Source organism: Antechinus flavipes, chromosome 3 (assembly GCF_016432865.1).
Source record: "Antechinus flavipes isolate AdamAnt ecotype Samford, QLD, Australia chromosome 3, AdamAnt_v2, whole genome shotgun sequence".
In the NCBI taxonomy this organism is placed as follows: domain Eukaryota; kingdom Metazoa; phylum Chordata; class Mammalia; order Dasyuromorphia; family Dasyuridae; genus Antechinus; species Antechinus flavipes.
Genome location: NC_067400.1, coordinates 543992142 through 544013358, shown reverse-complemented (window position 1 = coordinate 544013358; position 21217 = coordinate 543992142). Strand labels below are relative to the sequence as shown.

The window sequence follows — 21217 nt, the reverse complement described above, 5'->3', positions numbered from 1 at the left end:
AAATACAATAATAATAGTATTTATATAGAATTTTAAAGTTTGCAAAGCATTTTACAAATATTAACTCATTTTATCCTTTCAACAACTCTATATATTCCTACTTTATAGGTGAAGAACTTGAGGCAGAAAGGTTAGTGGCTTGCTTCAGAGAAAGTATCTGAAGTCACATTTGAATTCAGTTCTTCCTGATTCTCAACCCAGTATTCTTCCCACCATACTTAGTAACAACAACATAAATAAAAGGAACAATGACCCAAAATTGAAATTAAATGCTTTCCAATTATGAAAGTCAAGCTTGTGCCTCAAGAAAAAAGAAGAATGTACCTTCCTCTCTTCTTTGGAGAGATAGAAGATCATGGAGATGGAGTAACACATGGCCCACTGAACATGATTAATGTGCATTTTTTTCTGAATTGATTTTTACTTTCTTTTTATTCCTTATGATAAGGAAGGAAATTTTAGTGGAAAGAGTAAAGGAGTATTACACTGGGGAATGAAGGGAGAGGCATAAAAACAAAAAGTAGCAATGTATTTTTTCCTCAAGAGCAGGGACTGTATCCTTACACTTGGTATCCTTAGCGTTTAGTGCATTACCTAGCACCTAGCGTGCATTTGCTAACTGCTTACGGATTGACTGACTAAAAGCTTTCTTGATTTTCTCTTGACATTGTGAAGATACCACAAAAGCACACCATCTATCTATTTCTTACTCTCACCATGTATCCAGCCATCTTCTTTCATATTCACATATTTCTTTGATAAAATACTTTATTTCTTCTTCATTTGTCTTTATTCTTAATGTGTTGTGACCTGTTCACACACTCCATTGTTTCATTGTCTTTTGAATGAGATTCATTTTTAACTCTTCAGGGCCTGATATATTCAAATCCAGTAATATACCACTACCAATAAAATATAGGTATGAAAACATACATATGTTGCATTGAAATATATGGATGATGGAATCAGATGAGCGTTTTGGGGGTTACAACAGGAAAGCTTTAAGTGACTTGTTATGTAAAATAAGACACAATAGACAAAAATCCAGCAAACATCATTAAAAAATCATTGTATCCATGTGCTAGAATGGGCGTCTGGTATATATCAGCATGACATTACATTTTGATGCAGACTAAAGGTATGCAAAATAAAGATCAGGTCAGTCTACTAATAGATGTGAAATCTAAAACTTGTACAGTTGTTACATTCTTCTTCTGGATCACTTTCATCAGCAATGAACATCAACAGCTGATGGAACACCCTTTTCCTCATCATTATTTGTATCTTAGTGATTCATCATATGCTTGAGCTGGATGAAATTATTGACTCCCAGCCAGTATGATCATCACATCTCACCCTTCAATAGTGGCAAGATCAGAGATGAGTAATATGGTTCTGGAGAACAACACCACTGGAATAAGAGATAACCTCAAACTTGCTTGAATTATTTGGCTTCAGCCGGTAAAAATCATGGGCTTCAGAATACTTGGTGCCAATTACAGTGCTATTCATTCGGTCCTTCATGGGTTACATAAACCCTTCAAGGGAAGTGAGAGTAATTTATGTGCCCCCAACATTGACTGAGCCTCAGTATCCCACATAGAAGTCAGAACTTAGAAGGAACCTCGGAAGTCTTTGACTCCAACCTGTCCTTAAACAGGAAGCCCTATTCTACAACTTTCTGAACAAGTAATCATCTAGCCTCTGCTCAAAGATTTTCAATGAGTGAAAGAGATTTGGAAGAATCCATAAGCATCATATCTCCCCTCAGTCACTATCACCAACTCTTCTGCTAGCATATTTTATTGCTATTTCTCCATCCTTATCATTATTCTCTAATTTAAATGACAATGTATTATAAAGCACTTAACACAATGCTAAGGAGAAAGTATGCATTATATATCTAATAATCATTATCAGCATAGTTATTGTAATCATTATCATAGACATCATCATCCCATTCATACCTACCATGTCTTCTCTTTTCCATTATAAATATGATCATAAATCATGATCATAAATATGATGCTTCTTTACAATATGAAAAGTCCTTCTTAGTACTGAATCACTCCTGTTAGCTGTCCTTATCCTTCCCCAGCTATCAAGCATAAGGAAGAGAAAAGTCCTAGGCCAGAAGCTTGGGTCCAACAAAGCTGTTTAATGCTAAAAATAAGGGGGGGGGAAACTTTCTCTTTTAGTAATTACATAATATATATCCTTAGTGATTAATTCAAATATTTATTCAATATCCTCATCAAATCTCTATAGATATTTTGTTTTAATCACATTAACTTTATCCTAGTTCTAGTCTATTTTAAAACTAAATGTTGCAGTCTGTGTTAAGAAGGCCATTTTGCAAATGGACTTAAAAAGAATGAAGAGCAATCAAAGAGATGTTCAGGGTCAATTGACTTGATTCATTAGTTGAGCAAGAGTAAATTTAAAAGCAAATATTTATTTAATTTTTGCATTAATTATCCAATATAATTATCCAACTCTTTAAAGTATAGAAATGCAAAAGAAGTCGATGGATGACAATGTTCCAAGAATACATATATACAATTTGGCACATGCATACACATGCAATGCACATACGTGCACATACACAAATATACATAGAACACACAGACACTGGTGAGAATTTTCAGCTAACTGGAAAGAATGCATTTACAATTTAGCTTCTCTCCAATTCTCTTCCAATTTTGGCAGCTTGGCTAGCTCCTTGGTGGTGATAAAAATACAGAAAGGCATACACAATCATCCATTTATTTCTTCATCTGAATATCCCTAATGTGATATAACACATCTCCTGTCATCAACCTTGAAGTCAATCTCACCCAAAGTAAAAAGAGCTTGTGATTCTAGCTATTTGCTGTTTTTTTTCTCTTACATTAACTTCAACTTTGATCAGCTAACTAATAAATATTACAGCAAAGATTTACTAACTTCTGGTTTATTGTCAAAGCTTATTAGGGTACACTGTTACTGTTGCTATTTTTGTGAGAGTCTGACATCATTTTTATAAAGAAATATTACTCAAATATCTGTTAAACAAGAAGGTTAAATTAGATGATGTTTAAGGATCCTTTCAATGCTAAGATTCTACAGTACTATACACATTAAAGGAGCAGGAAAGAGAAGGAAGAGGAAGAGACGAAGAAGGGCAAAAGGCAAAAAAAGAAAAGAGGAAGAGGACAAAATGTAATATGTTGAGACATAAACTCACTTATTTTTTAATCCCTCATCATTAGCACATGATTTGTTTTTAATCTGAGCAATTCATTCAGTCCTTCATTCATTCAAGTCCTAATTAAGAGCCTTTATGTGCCAGGATCTTTGCTACATCTATGGCTACAAAGACAAAAATTAAAATAGTTCCATCCTCAAGGAATTTACAGCTTATACTCTGTTGGACCTTGGAGTTATATACTCTCTTAGAAATGAAGTATGCTTTTATGCCATGCTGTTAAATGGACAATCTTATGCATACAAATATACACACCCAAGTGTACACTCTGGTTGTACTACTGATGGCTCTAATCTCATGGCCAACAAGAGTGCAAAAAAGTTCTACTTGGTTACAAAATGCATAACTATTAATGTGAATTCCCCCTTCCATGTTATACCATAGTTTAAGTTATTACCAATTTTTTTTCTTATCATATCCAATTTTTCTATTTTCTTCTGAAATTTAGTCTTTAGATGGAAAATAATGCAGAATATCCCAGGAAACTGCACTAAGTCTTTTGAGACAACTTGCATTCCATTACTTCAGGAGACTTCATCTCACAAGTGTGGATATACATCCACTCAGTGAAACTTGTATTTCTGCTATGCCTTAGCAGAGGGCTTAGCAGAGACCCCGGATTCTTGAACATCATTAAAAAATATTTTGGAGATTGTGTTTCATTATAATTAGTGTCCTTTGTAATATGATATATTTTATTTTATACATATAAAAACATTATTCTGAGATGGAGACATTGGGATTCATCAGACTGCCAAATAGGTCCAAGAGACAAATAAGATCTTTTGAGCTTAGAGGAATATCAGTGACCAATATTCTGGTAGTAAGCCCCTCAGAATGTAGTTAAATTCTTCTCAGACTCTTCCTAGACTGATTAAACCGATCAAAGCTTATGTTGCTCATGTGGCTTTCAAGAATACAAAGGTATCTTTCTGCCCAAGAAGCACCAGAAGAGGACATTGGTGGATACTTCAGGAATTTTCCAAATATGCTAACTCAATATATGATATAAAACAAGATACTTGAAAGTGGAGGATGCATGGCCATGTCTAGTTGGAAACATTTTATCTAGCATGCAAGATGTTTAACCTATATCCAGGTAGAGCCCTAAGTCACACATTCCTGGCTAATTATTATTTAAAAATAAATTATGAGCAGCTCTATACCTACTGTAATACATGGAACAATGGGAAAAGCACTGGATCTGGAGTCAGGAGGCCTGAGTTCAAATCCTAACTCTTCTCAACATAAGAAACTTGCATTTCTTTGGGTAAGGTCCTTTTAGCCATAAATCTGTGATCTTAAGTTCCTATGATCCTTGAATACCTGAAATGTACATCCTATCCTCAGGGTCCAGAGAAGCCTAGAAGTTAACATCTGGCATTTTTATGCCACAGTTCTCTTTAATTGTCCTGACTCAGTTTCACTGCATTGTGCTGACTGAGTTTCCCTGAATTGTTCTATCTCAGTTTCCTTAACTGTTCTGCCTCATCCCCTTAGTTGAAAAACTCTCCTCTGGTCCATTAAGGTTGAGGACCATTTGCTCTAAGGTTATAAATTGTCAATGTAAGACTCAAGATAAGAGGGGGAGATCAGACTTCCTGACTCTTTCTGTCCTCAAGAATTTACACTATCCCTCTAAAATATTCCAAGAGATAAGACTATCCCAGATATCTCATTGACATCTTTACTTCTGTTTATTCAGACATCCTAACTCTGGCTTTTAATAAGAATTTATGGCCTCCCCCCATCCTGACAGAACCATATGGGTCTGGGTCCCCTTCTTTGTTTGTAAAAGGTATTTAAGGATTTGGGATTCTCCCATTCATCACTGGATACTTTGAGACGACAGCCCTGTCTGGTCAATTATGCTCTCCAATTAATAAAATATTTTTTAAAACTCTCTAATCTCTCTCATTCCTCAATTTCTATGGCATTACAGCCTTAGCTCTCCTAAGGAGGCAGAAGAAAATTAGCAAGGAAATTTATGATCAAGGCCTGGAAAAAATCAGTTCAAAAGAAAATTGGTCTGTAGTCCAGTGAGCCTCACTTCCCCTTCTTCCCTCTCTTTCTACCTACAGGGAAGATAATCAACTTGGGTATGAATTCCAAAGATAGATACTTGATTTCTTTTAGTCTACTGAGATGAGAATAGGAAGGAGTAGGAATAGGAATAGGAATGGGAATAGGAATAGGAAATGAAGTGATAAGGACAAAAAGAAGAGGTGCTCTGGTTTAGCTAAAGAGTGATGGCCCTTGGCAAAAATCCCACCTCCAGTATTTATTTGCTCTATGCCTATGTCAACACAGAGCCTTGATTTCCTCTTAAGTCTATTTCTGCATCCATTCATACAATGGGATTAATATTACTAATACTGATCCCTCAGGGTTGCTGTGGAACTCATCTAAAAGAAAGTTTGTAGAGTGCTTTGCAAACTTTAAAGAGCTACATAAATAAATGTCAGTTGCTATTACTCTAAGAATGCAGAATTGGCCAGCTTCATAGAACGTCTGTAGCTTAAAGGGTTTTTTTTTTTTAAATTCTGTGTCCTATCCTTTCAATTTAACTATTCTGTGTCTTCCTGGTTTTAGATCTGCTTTTCTGGAGTTACATACTTCCCCTGATCTTTTCCTGAATAACTAAGATTATTTTACTTTTGTGTTGGGAATGTTAGGAGGTCCATTGCCTCTTATAGTCAGGATGTCAGATATGCAATGGCTAAGAAATAATCTTTGTGCTTGTTGAACCTTTGGTAAGCGCACACTGGTGTGGATAGGAGAGAGTTGTCCAGTTTTCTAAACTAAAGGCTATTTTGATATTCATATCCTTGGTTTTTGATTCCACTAAACCAAATGGATTTTAATTTTAAGGTAGAATGAGGGGATGGAGCAGCAAAGTGGGGCTGAGAGGGAGAGACAACATGACTCCTCTACCATCACACCAGCCCCCAGCGACAATATTCACATCTGTTCAAGTCTGGGTTTCTATTATTTTTGACTTGTCTATGAAGCAATATCTCAACTATATCCCCCTTTGCTCTATACATAATGAAGAGAGATGATGCTTTGCATCTGAGAGCTGTTTTCTGAATCTATCTTAGGCAAAAGAGAAAACAAATAGCCAGTTCAGTGGCTGAATTCATCAGGACATGTCCAGATGACTGAGACCCACAGCCAATTATAGGCTGCCAAAAAGTCAATAGGCTATAAATTGTATGGAGTTCTACTGGAGAAGGAGAGGAGTCTTAAGCCCTTGAAACAAATGACTACAGTGGCTAAGCTTTCAAACATGCTTCTGGTGGGTCTGAAGAGAGGTGCCAGCTGGCTCTCTCCTCATTAGTAACAGAATCAAAGATTCTATGAAGCTCTTTGACTAATGTTTATAGCTCTAAGTCTGCAGATGAAACATCATATTTGAGGTCTTCAATAATCAATGTAACTGTGACTTCAGGAGAAAAGAACAGGGACCACTCTGTCCATGATTCAGGCACCACAAGTATTCATAAAGACTCAAAAATGAGCCAACAGGGGACTTGGAAAACAGGGAACAATTGCATTTAGTGAATGAATGGAGAAGTACTCCCCTGCATGACCCCTCATCTCTCTTCCATTCTGCAATTCCCAGAAGGCAATGTTCTAAAGTCCAGCCACTGTTCCAGTCCCATTCTCCAGGTTTTGATATGTACCTTCTTCATTTTATCTCTAACCATTTCAGTGATATGATCGTTAACTCCAAAAGGGATCTAAGTAATAATCAAATATAACCTTCTCATTTTGCAGATGAGGAAACTGAAGCCCATAGAGGTTGCATAGTCCTAAAGATCACTTGGGTAGTAAAATGATATTTGCTCCCTTAAACCTTGACTCTAAAATGATATTTGAACCCAGAAACCTTGACTCCAAACCATGCTGTTTCCATGGCTCCATCCTATCTTTTTTCACTGCACTAAAAATGAAAGTCTATGGTGTCTAAGGTAAATTTATAGACTACCTTCCTGAATCAATCAGCAAGCACCTACTATATTCCAAGCACTTTGCCAGGCATTAGGGTTAGAAATAAAATAATGACACAGTTCCCATTTTAGTAATTTGGGAATTTTTAGTTTTTTGTTGATATTTTAAGATTAAAAATAGAAGTCCTGAAATCATCTAGCTCCTTATCAGAAGGCAGAGTAGCTAATGATTCTTTACAGAAGCAAACTGACAACCCAACCAAATGTACCCATAGTCATCATGGCCTTTGTGCCCTTAAACATACAGCACTGCCAATTATTCCATGGCCGCAGAGACAAGGCCAAGATAGATTCTTTGAGTTGCTTTGACTATTCCACACTGGGATTCCATTCCAAAATGTACATGATGAAATGCAATAATAGAATCTGAAATTTCTTGGCATTGCCTTCCCATGTACTAAGTCCTTGATAACAGATTAGCACTCCAGAGTATGTGAGTAAATATAATGATTCTTCCCCCCATTCCCAACCCCCCATTCAACAAACCAAGGCCTGGAAAATCTATAAATATGCTATTTCAGCTGTTTTAAGCAGCTTATCATGATTTTCTGAAACTCTGGCCTCAAGACGTTGTATTCCCCTTCTTAATAATATTTAATGCTACCATTATGTAATTGAATCCATTTTGTCTGTGTAGTGGGAATATCATTAAACTGTAATTCATTTCACTGTCCTCTAGTTTTCGAGACCCTTAGGTTCCAGTATGGAATGACTTGAGCTTCAAGTAAAGAGTTATCCTAATCCCTAATTCTTCTACCACCTTACTGGCCCAGGATGGATTTTTCCATATGATGTAGTTATCAGTTTCTTTTTCAGCAGGTTTCCCTCCATCTTATTTTGTATCATATATGTTCAGATAATATGATGAGTGATTCTGATTTTCTGAATCACAACTTTAAAGCCAGAGAAATTTTGGAAATATAATCATCTTAGGAGATGGTACTTTTTACATCTGTTGCCCCCTCAACATTAAGTGTCTGGCTTTTTGCCATCCAGCTTACAAGTAGCCATATTATTATTGAAAACACATGTTCATTAGTGAGGCTGGCACCAGCTCAACAACCACTGTCCGAGGTTAACATTATATTCCATTATATTCCAGACAATGGGACAGTGTAGGATACAGTTTGGGCATGAGAACAAATAGTATCCTTTCACAAAATCTGAATCTTAAACCGTTAGAAATGTGATCCATGTTCTATCTGTGCATGTGCCTGCCCAGTTGCTTCAGGGAGAGACGTGTTTTGAAAGAAAGTCATATCATCTCAGCTTATCTTTTTCTTTTCTTTTTTAAAATTTTATTTCATTCTTTCCACTGCTTACAAAGACAACAGGAGTCCATTCTATTGGCTCCTTTTTGCTAAGCTAATCACTTCATCCCTGGGGATTCATGCAAGAGTATTTCACTTAATATAAAGGACTGACTCATAATCATTGCTTTCAATTAAGAATGTCCTAAGAGGATTCTGGGAATGGTGTTTCTTTCCCTTGGAAGAGAGAAAAATAAGGTGGGGGAAGGGAATAGGAATGAGGGTAAAGAATAGGCAGGAATGAAAGAAAAGGGAATGAGCAGAAGATGAAAAAGTGGGAACAGAATCAGAGATAAGAGACAGAGAGGAGAGTCAATGAAGAGTGGAGGTGGGAGACAAGAAGGAGGAAAAGAAGAAGAAAGAAAGGAGAAGGAAAATGAGAAGTAGAAAGAGGATAATCAAGAAGAAGAGGAGAAAGAGAAGAAGAAAAAGGAGAAAGAGAAGGAGAAGGAAAAGGAAGGAAAAGAGGAGAAGAAACATTAGAAGGAGAAAGGAAAGGAGACAAGAAATAAAAATATCAACTCTCTCTTCCCTCCCAAAAAAGAAATTCAACTCAGATTGCACCAACACAGTTTCATTTATTTCTTGCACTTTGATCATTTTCTCTTTTGCTCTATGGTAGTCCTATAGTAGGGAAACATGTAGGCATTTCTCTAAGCATATTAGTTTTATGGATTAAAAAAAATAAATCTAATATCTATTGAAGTCTTTTCTTGTTTATACCTGATAATCATATAATAGAAAATTTGTAGGTCAGAAAATGACACTATGGAAAACTGATTGAAGTATCTTAATCTTTGTCTTGCTGCTACAAATAAAAACAAGTAAAGTTTGATTACAGTATTAGAAACCTCCTAGATATAGTATTGTAATAGTATTCAATCATATTCAAGTCTTCATGATCCCATATAGATCTTCTTTGGCAAAGATACTGGAGTGGTTTACCATTTCCTTCTCCAGATCATTTTACAGATGGGAAAACTGAGGCAAACAGGCTTAAGTGACTTGTCCAGGGACACACAATTAGCAAATGTGTAGTATAAACAAGGTGTAATATAACATGCTGTTTCTTAGAAGTCTAGGGATGAGCTTTGGTCAACAGTTTCCACAGAAATAGATTCATTCTATCTAAATGTGAACAAATAGCAACAATCCTCAGTCAGACAGAAAGAAACAAGGAAATTTTGTCATTACCTTGTTAAACTTTATATCTTGTTTTTTTAAACAAACAAGATGTTAACAGAGATTCATTGTGTCATGTACAATCTTTTTTGGGGGTGCTACTATTATGTTGTGATGATTGTTAACAGTAATTTTAAAAGGTGGAGGAAGAAAAATAATTTAAATGTTAGCCAGTTGATAACATTAATGAATACCCACTATGTTTGGGTGATTCTACTAGGTCTAATAACAAGCAGTAGCTTGAGCTTACTACTAGAGTTAAGGAGATACTGAATCTAACTCAGAAAGTCATTGTAGAAATCCTCACTTTTTCCTATGTGTACATTTTTTTGTTATTATTAAGTTGTTTCAGTCATGTCCAACTCTTCACGATCCCATTCTTGGCAGTGATGCTGGAATCATGTGCCATTTCCTTCCCAGCTCATTTCATAGATGAGGAACTGAGGCAAACAAGGTTAAGTGACTTGCTCAGGATCACATAGTAGTAAGTGACTGAAGTGAAATTTGAACTCATATCCTCCTGACTCCAGGTACAGCACTCTATCCACTGCACTACCACAATAGGTCTTCCTAAGACTAAACTAAACTTTTTTTTTTCACTTGAACAATAAGGAATAGTTAGAGATTCACTTTTTTCACTATTTTGTTAAACTTAATATATACTTTTTTCAAGATGTAACAAAGCTTTATTGTATCATGTACAATCTTTTGGGGAGGGGAGTTACTTTTACATTTTGATTAGAGATTCAGTAAAGAACTCAGTTTCACTTGGAAAAAATCACAGGAATCCAGTTGTACTAAAAGAAGATAGTGAGTCAGTCTTCTTTCTTCTGAGCAGGGGAAGAGTTAACTCTGACAAATGATGTGCTAAATTTAGAGTCATTTTTGCATGTGGTTACACGTCTAGTTTGAACTAGTCTGCCAAAACTCATTTTGCTTATGACCCTTTACAACTAGCAGAGAAAGAGGTTCATTGTTTTCTTTGTGTTAGCAAGATTAAGAACACAGTCTCTGCAACTGAAAAGGCAAGCAATGCAAAGATTATCTAGGACCTCAAATGAAGTGTTTTTAGTTGTAGGGGAAAAATTTGTGTTAGCTTTACCTCCACAATACTTATCTTCAAAACACACTTGAAAAAGTAATGTCTCTTTCAGTAGAAGCAATGTAAGATTAAAGGTTGTAAACAAAAATTTACAACATCCTTTCCAATTCCACCTCTTCCATTAATTTGTGGTGTGACCCCAGGCAAGTTTATCTTCACTAATCTGAGCCTCAGTTTCTTGATCTGTATAATGGGGTTTGGGGAAATTATAACAGCCATAGTTACATAATATAAAGACATCTAGGTGGTACAATGGACAATGTTCTGGATCTAGAATCAAGAAGACCTGAGTTTCAAATCTGCTCTCAGATACCTACAAAGTATGACTCCTAAGAAGTCTCAACCTCTGTCTGCCTTACTTTATCAAGAATAAAATGAGAATAATAGCAGCAGTTATCTTTCAGAAGTACTGCAAGGATCAAATGAAATAATATTTGTAAAGTAGGTGCTAACACATCCTTTCTTCCTTCTTCCATGATTACCCTTTTCCTCCAAGGTTCTCCATTTCTGAGACAGAGTAAAGATCTTTCCCTAGAACCTTAGGTCTAGAGCTAGAAGGAAACTCCAAAATCTTTACAAATAAAGAAAGTAAAGTTCAAAAACATTGAATTATTTCTTTAAGATTACACAAGGGAGTATATATCAGAAGTAGAATCACAACCCAGGTCTTCTACCTATAAAGACAGTGTTCTTTCCATTACTATATTGTGTCTTTAGCTATCTGCTTTTTTTCTGTGACATGGCTCCATTTTCCTTTGAAATCTAGGAATGTGTGGTATAAGGAGTCAGTTGTTGCTTCATATTTCTAGATAAATGATATGCTCTTCAGATCTAAGAAGTAAAATGAAACATTCTTGCTTGATTCATATCTTTAAAATTGCACCATGGGGCCAAGTGAACAGACAAGTTCTGATATTCCAACCAAACATAGCTTTAATAAGGGACTGACAATTTATGTCACATCATATTATGTTTTGCTTTGCTCTGAAGAGTGTGTGTTTCTGTGTGTGTGTGTGTGTGTGTGTGTGTGTATGTATTTTCCAAAAGACTATTGAACATCAAATAGCTCTTACAACCCAACATTTTAATGTGTTAAGTGTAAATGAATCAGAAACATGTGGATTAAATTTCCTTTAATAGACACGTGGGCTTAAAAATTAAGGGCAAAAGTACTTGGCAAAATGTAGTTATCAACTTAAAATGTGTTTTAAAGAAGAGTTCCACGAGTGCAATAGACCCAGATTGTAACCATGTTTAATTGAGCCTTTGTTAAAGGTTTCTATACCCAAAAGAAAGGGTATAGAAGAAGGAGTGCATCCAAGCTTTAAGGAATTGTCTTTTTATCTTCTTATCTTCTATAAAGGATACATCTATTGCAATATAATAATGACATACAGAATTTACTATATATGAGACACTGTACTAAGCACTTTATAATTATCTTATTGACCCTCACAAAGTGCTGGGAGGTAAAGTGCTGTTATTATCCCCATTTTACAGATGAGGACACTGAGGCAAACAGAGGCTAAGTGACTTGTCCAGCATTAAACACCCGGGGACTGTCTGAGACTGAATTTGGACTCAGGTCTTCTTGATTCTAGGTCTAGGTTTCCATCCACTATAGCACCTAGTAAGGAAAAAATATATTTGAATCTAGGAAGATAATGAAAATAAAATAAGCTTTTAGGGCTTATGTAGTTAATTTAAAAAATTTCTTCCTAGGGATTCCTAGCATGGAGGTATGTATTCTATGAATGGATGGTTAATAATTCTTCATGAATTTGAATTCTTTCCCTTCCTTTTCATGTATTCCTTTAAAGTGCTTCTAATTCTCTCTGATTACCCTCCCTCACATATATTATCTCAGGATAGTAACATTGTTCCAAGTACCACTTAGTATAATCCATTGAGATATTGTTTGTGTGATTTCCTATTCTGCTCCAGAAAATGTCTTTTCTCTTTTGGACAAAAGAAATAAATAGAAGACAAAGACACCTTCCATTCTCTTCTAGAATGTAAGCTTCTTTAGAATGGGACTCTTTAATGTTTATCTTTGCAACTCTAGCATGCAACAAAGCACAAAACACTTATTTAATAAAAGCTTGTACTAACAGTGCATGGGGTATGGGAAACGTGTATACTCAGCCATGTTCTGTATATATCTAGGAAGTAATAGTGTAGTGTCACATGATAGGATATGGTGTACCTCATTTTTGATGTGGTATGGTATTGGTATAATGGCAGGTTCAAAAATAGAGATAGCATTTCCAAAAGATCTCAGCAAGTGAAAGCACTCAGAAAAATATTTGCTGGACTCTTCCTTCTGGGAGATCCATCCGCAATTGGCCCAAATTTCTGCTCATTTAGGAATTGTCTGTCTTTCTATGCCATAGTTTTAGTCTTGGAATGATAGCCCATTTGGGGGCTATTCTTAAAGAGCTTATACTCAACATTTAGATATTCAACACTAGTGTCGTTCTCTTTGTCTTATCTGAGTATAAATGTAATAACAAATCACTTTGGATGACAAGAAGTAAAGTTTGATAAACATCTAACTTAAGTACCTCATCCTAGAGCATACAATAGCCCATAATTGCTTGGTTGATTGATTAAAAAAAAAGAAAAATATCTTACTATGTTATTCATGTATGTACTCTTCTAAAAACAAACAGAAAGAACAGCAATACCTTTCCATAATAATTTCATAATTTTCTTTGTTATTGCTAATACAATCCATTATACATTTATTAATTGTCTAGTGTGAGCAAAGCACTATGCTGCATTGTGGGGATATAAATCAAAGCAAATAGTATTTGCCCCAAAGATTTTACATCCTACAACCAACAGTTATGTGTATTTGTGTCTCTCGTTATACATATACACATCCATGTTTAAATATTCACAGCTACATAGTCATTGGGGCCCTAATTATCCTGAACATATCACTTCTCTTCAGGGCAGTTTACTTCTAAAATGAGGAGACTAAATCAGCTCATTTATAGGGTCTTTTTCAACTCAAAAGTCCTATGAACATAGGAAACTCAATATTCAGATAAATTCTGATGAGGTCAAAGTCGCGGTTTGCTTTTCTACAAAGTTAAGACATGGTTGTGTATATGAGGGAAATACTGCTCAGAGGTAGAAAGACATGTAATGCCCTGAAAATGAAACCCAAAATTCCTTTGAAAACAACTCTCTCATTACTCTATTTTTCACTGTTAGAAAAGACCACAAGTCATTTTAGGACATAAGAAGAAGAGGAATCAGCAGGCAGTGTAAGCCTTTTGCTTTCATTTTTCTGACAAGAATTTTGCAGTGATAATGTCGTAAATTTTCAGCACATGACAAAACCCAGTAAGCCACAAATTAAAGGCAAACCTTCTCTATAGAAGCATCAAGACATGGGGCCCTCTAACAACCAGACATCTAAAAGATATGCATGTGTTGTTGCCAGGACAATCAGGTCAGGGTGTTCTCTGAAAGGAATGTACATGGATTTGTTGGTCACTGGTTCAATCCAGGGTTACTCCAAGAAGAAGACAAGGTCTTAGAAAATGCTGAAGTTCCAGGGCTTTTTTTGTTCAAGCTATAAAGGGCCTTGTAAGCAACTGGAAAGAATATGATTTGGACAAGAGACTTATCTTCAGAGAAATTATTATCTCATGTTTCAAAGTTGAACTTCTCTGTTCCAGCGTACAAGATGACAGTGTAAGATTGCATCAAATATCAAATATTCATCATCCTAAATCCTTGATGGATCAATGGACACATATGAGCTGCTGGATAGAGCTATTTATTAGGCAAAGCATAGTCATTCAATAGGTATCACAGCCTTTTGAGCTGGAAGGAACTATAGAAATTATGAAACAACAAGATAAAAAAACTGGGTCATGAGAATGCTGTCTTCTTTTCATTCATCTCCTCAATGAACAGAAGAAGGATACTAATAAAATCAGGATTATGTTTATTTAAAAATACATATAATACACATTTCATAGCAATGCCCCATAAATATACAAGGTATATGTGTAAAGATTGAATACATCCTGTTGCATTTGACTTCTCTATGAGTATGTGTTTGTGTTTTTGTGTGTATTAGTGTATGTACACTGATGGTGAATGGGCCATTACTATATCTTTAAAGACTCCCAAGAGTAGACACAATTGGTAATTGACTTTTTTTCTTACCTCTTTACCTTGCTTTTTATGATACTTAGTATAGTAATGAACCAAAGCAAAAAGATTCAACTGATGAAACAATCCACATGTATTTATTAACTGCAAGAATATTGTCTTAAGAGCTGAGTTACAAAGAAAAAAATTAGTCCCTGCCCTCGAGGAGCTTACATTTTTATGGGATTAGCAAAATACACACAAACTGGTATATACAAGATATATTTAGACTAGAGCTAAGGTAATCTTAGAGGAGAAAGCACTAACAAGTGTCAGTACTAGGAAAGACCTCCTGCCAGATATTGCTTATACAGAGTGTTAAAGGAAGACAGAGCTTCTAGAGTAGAGATTAGAAAGGAGAGGATTCCAAGTGTGTGCAGCTAATGCAGGGGTTTAGGATCAGAAGGTGGGGGTCTCCCATGAAGAAGAAGCACTCTACAATTTCTGCTTTGCCTAGTTTCAATTACCCAACAAAATGTCACTTTCAGAATAAGGTCATTAGTTCTTTTTTTCCCTTAGTTTAAAAAAAAATTAACACACATTGCTTTATGAATCACATTGGGAGAAAAAAATCAAAGCAAAAAGGAAAAAAAAAAGAAGTGAACATATCATGTGTTGAACATATCATTTAGTTTCCTTAGTTCTTTTTCTGGATGCAGATGGCATTTTCTGTCCAAAGTCTATTGGGATTGCTTAATTTCCCACTAAAAAGAGTCAAATCTTTCATAGTTGATCACACATACTTGCTGTTATTGTGTACAATGTATTCCGGATTCTGCTGGTTTCATTCAACATCAGTTCATGTAAATCTTTCCAGGCCTTTCTACAATCACAAACTCATCTCTTCTAAACCCACTACCTTGTTATCTTGAATGATAGTATTTCCTTTATCTACCTCACTTCTCTGATTTGAGAGCTAGATGGTGATGACAGAGCACCTAACTCCTTCCAATGTCTTCCTTTATAGAAAATAGATATTCAACTTCTAACTCACTCCACTTTGCACTTGCTGTTCTATGTGGTTTCAGCACCACAAAAAGCAAGTTTCCGGATACCTCCTAGAATTTCCTCTCCTCCACTTTCCTGCCTCCTTTTGTGTTCTATCTTCCTGATTAAATTGTAAGCTCCTTCAGGTCAAGGACTGTATTTTTTTTATTAATTACATCTATAGCACTTAATACAGAGCCTGGCATATAGTATTAAATGAAATAATTCAATTCAAAAAACATTTGTGAAGTTCCTACTATGTACCAGGCACTATGCTAAGAACTGAGGATACAAAAAGAGACAAAAGGCAAGTGTTTATCTCAAGGAGCTTACAATCTACTGAGGGAGACAATATGGGAATACACACATACATACACAGATATCAAGGTGTTGTTGTTTGTCTTTCATTTTTGAAGACCAATGACATCACAGAATAATGTTTTGAGTCATATGTGAATTGGATTTAAGTGAGGTATATTTGCACAAAGTCATTTTCTCTTCCAGAATCATCAAATTCCAGTGGCAAGACTAAAATCAAAATAATAACCTTGGGGTCTTTCATGCCTGGCCAAGGTCTACATGCCCCACAGTCCCTGTTTCTACCATATTCATGGCCACTGAAACAGAAGAGTTTATCTATTAATCCTTTGAGGCAGGGATTTTATTGAGTTGTGGGGAGGAATGGAGATCTATCTCAGCTGTAGCAAGATCACTTTGGATAGATTGGAGCAGAGAGAGACAGTGTAGAGACCACTATTCTACTTGTATTACTCTAGAGACCAAGTAGAAAGTTATTGCAATAGGCCAAATAAGAGGTCATAAATGAGTACTTCAACAAAGTTGGTGGCTTAGGAGGCAAGGAGACATAGGTGAAAAACATAGAGAAAGAAAATTTAAGAATTAGCAACTAATTAAATATATGGAATAAGCAAGAGGGGAGACGTTGAAGATGATACTAGAAATATGTACATGACTGAAAGGATAATGGTCCCCTCAATAGTAATAGGGAAGTTTGGAAGAGGAATTTTTTGGGAGTGGGGATGGATAATGAGTTTAGCTGTTATAGTATTGTATTCCAATAGTAAATCTAATTTGAAATATCCAAAAGGCAATTGGTAATGCAGTACTTGTGAAGCTCAGAAGAAAAAACTTTATATTGTTCATTTGTGTCAAATTCTTCATGACCCCACAGGCCATACTGTCTATGGTATTTTCTTGACAGAAATAGTAGAGAGGTCTACCATTTCCTTCTCCAGCTTATTTTGTGATGAGGTAAATAGCTAGATGACTTGCCCATAGTCACATGGCTAGTAAGTGTCTGACATCAGACTTATACTCAAGAAGATGACTCTTCCTGACTCCAGGCCCAGAGTTCTATTCACTGAGCCACCTATTTGCCTCCAAGAAGAAGGATTAGATAAATAGATCAGGAAATTATCTATATGGAGATAATAATGAACTCATTGGAGCTAATGGGATTATTAAATGAAAGAGTAGAAAGAAGAATTTAGGACAGAACCTTTGGGAATGCTCATAGTAAGCATAGCATAGATGAATGGTCATGAATAAAGGAGACTGAAGAATGGTCAGCAGATAGAAGAAGAATCAAAGAAGAGCAGTACCACAAAAATGCCAAGAAAAAAATAAATGTAGAAAAGAGTGATTAATGATCAAATACTTTGGGGATGTCAAAGAAGATTAAGACTAAGGAAACATTATCAGATTTGGGAATCCAAAAATAACTGGTAATTTGGAAAGCAGCTTCAGTCCAATGATAAGGTTACAAACCAGATTACAGAAAAAGAAAGTGAGAAGGGAGGAGGTGGAGACACTAAAAATAAACATTTTTTGAATGAATTTAGCTAAGAAATGGAGGAGAGACATTAGACAATAGGCAATGATCCTTTTGGAGCTTTTTGTTTGTTTGGCTAAGTTTAGGATTATATAGACTTAGATGTAGCTTGGGAGAGGTTATGTAGACATTTTGATTAGCAATACCTATTGTGTATCAACCTTCTCTCTGTTGAGTAGACTTAATTGCATACATGAGCATAAAGTATTTCAGTTTGCTGATTGGAGGACAGCACAATAAAGTTAGAAGCCAAACTTAAGATAGATAGCACAAATTTGGATTGAGTTTGACACATTAAAATGGATGAACAGAAAAATCAAGGTATGCCAAACTTTACTCATTATTCCAGGTCTGGAAACCATGGATCACAGACCTGCTTGTGTTTTCTAAATGTGTCAGTGTCTAAAAAAAAAAAAAGATTAGAAAAGATAAAAGGATTGTCTTAGTGACCAGATCATCAACAGCTGCATGTCATAAACATCTCCACAAAAAGTAAAGGGGAAGCTTAAAGAAATTCAATTTAAACAACAAAAAAAGCTTTCTCATTTATTTTGATACTTCACCAAAAAATGGATGAAGCAGGACCAAGGTATAATAGGAAGAATAATGTTACTTCCCAATTAGTACAAATAATTAATCCAATAAAGTGGTGCATTATTTGAATTTTCTGGCAAATTTCCATTGGACCGAAACCAATTATCACCTATTACAAAATTATAACTTTCAATAGGGCAAATTAATTTCTTGTATGCATTAGTTTTGGCTTTTAGAATAGAAGCTCCTTGAGGGCAGGGAATATTTTGCTTTTTTAATTTGCATCCTCAACTCTTAGTATGATGTCTAGCACATAGTGAGCACTTAATAAATGCTTTTTAATTAAATTGCTTGGAGAAGGGAATAATCATTTATAAAGTACCTACTATGTGCTGGACTGTATGCTAAGCTCTTTAAAAATAATTATGCATTAGATTTTCACAACTGTTCATTTTTGAGTCTCATTTTTCTCATCTTTAATGTGAGGATACTAGACAAGATGATAGCAAAGGTCCTTTCTAGTCCTAAAAAAGTTTGCTATCTATGATTCTAGGTACCTAAAATATTAGAACTAAGGGTAAAAATCTAAGCTTTTGAAGGAAAGAATATCAAGTTATTGGGAAATCAAAGTGAATCATTCTCCCCTAAGTGCCCCCCAACCCTGTTTTACATTCTAATTTGCCCAAATGGATTTAGAACTAAAATAAATGGAGGACTTCTGGCCAAGATAGCAGAGAGGAGGCACACAGCTGTGTAAGCTCCGCATTTTCTCTCATTATCCATTTCATTACAAGCCTCTGAATTAATGCTTGACTGAAAAAAACCCACTAATAGTTACCAAGAGAAGCCATGCTTGAGATTTGCCAGGAAAAGTCTGTTTTTGCTCGAGGGTGGGGATGGTTTTAGATCGGGCTCAGGCTGAGGGCAGAGGCAGTGAAAGCACGGGAGCAGACTGGAGAGGGGGTGGGGTGTGATCGCAGCAGTCTCTGTGGGGAGAGCTTTGCCACAGGATTGGATACTTTGCCCTGGCAGCAAGCCAGCAGCCCAGCAGAGAAGCTAAAAACACCCGGGGGGGGGGGAGGGGTGAAGAATACAACCCCAAACAGCTGGAGTCTCTTGGGACCTGGCCACCCCTCCCCCACAGTGTCTTAGCACACTCTCGGAGTCTCAGAACGCAGGCGCAGCACAGCCCTGCTAGTGCCTCACTGCTGCCCCCACAATCTGTAGAGGAAGCTCGGTAACACCACCCAGCCCCTCCGCCAACGAAAGCAGACTCCATTTAGGGTGTTTTTTTCTTTTTTTTCTTTGCTAGTTTGTCTTTGATTCTTTGACAAAATGAGCAAAAAATTGAAGAGGACTTTAACCCTTGACAGCTTCTATACAGATAGAGAGCAGACTCTAAATCCTGAGGAGATTAAAAACAGACTGTCCCCAGGTAAATCCCCAAAGGATGAGATCATCTGTTCCTCAGCACAGATGAACTTCATAGAAGAAATTAAAAAGGTTCTTACAAGGGAGCTAGAAGAAAAATGGGAAAAGGAGAAGGAGGCTTGGCAAGAGAGTCTGGAGAAGTCATCCCACTCATTTAAAGACAGAGTGGATAAAGAAAGAAAATCTTTGAAAAATAGGATTAGTGAACTGGAAACAGAAAGTAGCTCTCAAAAAAACAAAATTGGTGAAATGGGAAAAAATTCCATAGAACACAAGAACTCAATTGGACAATTAGAAAAAGATTTTTAAAAAGTGAGTGAAGAAAATACTTCATTGAAAATCAGAATCGAACAAATCGAATCGAATAACCCGAGGAGACAAAAAGAATCAGTCAAGCCAATCCAAAAAAATCAAACAATGGAAAAGAATGTGAAATATCTTCTGGGGAAGACAACAGACCTGGAAAACAGATCCAGGAGAGACAATCTGAGAATCATTGGACTCCCAGAAAAGCATAATGAAGAAAAGAGCCTGGACACTATTTTCCAGGAAATTATCAAAGAGAACTGCCCAGAAGTCATAGAAACAGAAGGTAAAATAGACATTGAAAGAATTCATCGATCACCTACTGAAAGGGATCCTAAAATCAAAAAACCAAGGAATATAGTGGCCAAATGCCAGAATCCTCAGACAAAGGAAAAAATATTGCAAGCGGCTTGAAAAACCCAATTCAAGTATCGAGGAGCCACAATAAGGATCACCCAGAATCTAGCAGCATCCACATTAAAGGATCGAAGGGACTGGAATATGATATTCTGAAAGGCTAAGGAACTTGGTATGCAACCAAAAATAACTTACCCAGCTAGAATGAGCATTTTTTCCAGGGAAGAAGATGGACATTCAATGAAGTAAGCGAATTTCACCGATTTTTGATGAAAAAGCCCGAACTTAACAAAAAGTTTGGGCTACAAATATGGAACTCAAGAGAAATCTAAAATGGTAAAGATTAATCTTGGGAACTATATTTCGGCTATAAAGATGTATAAAGAATACAGGTATACCTTGTTCTAGAAACTAGATGTGGAAAGGACATTGTACCAGAAAAAGGGTAAAGTGGGGGTACTACATCTCATGAAGAGGCAAAGGAAAACCTATTATATCTGAGAGAGAGAATGGAGGGAGATGAATATAGTGGGTATCTTACTGCCTTCAGAATTGGCTTTAAGAGAAAAATTTTAGACATATTCAATCTATGGTGAAACTTCTCCCACCTCATTGAAAAGTGAGAAAGGAAAAGTGAAAAGGGAAGGAATAAGCTAAGTGGAAGGAAATAGGGAAACTAGGAGGGAAAGGGGTAAGATGGGGGAGGAACTCTAAGGCAGGGGG

General features: G+C 36.1%; 1 pseudogene; it reads left to right on the top strand.

The window, feature by feature from the left end:
• LOC127557381 (transketolase-like) overlaps window positions 1-21217 on the top strand; it is a 164887-nt pseudogene that overhangs the window by 44191 nt on the left and 99479 nt on the right.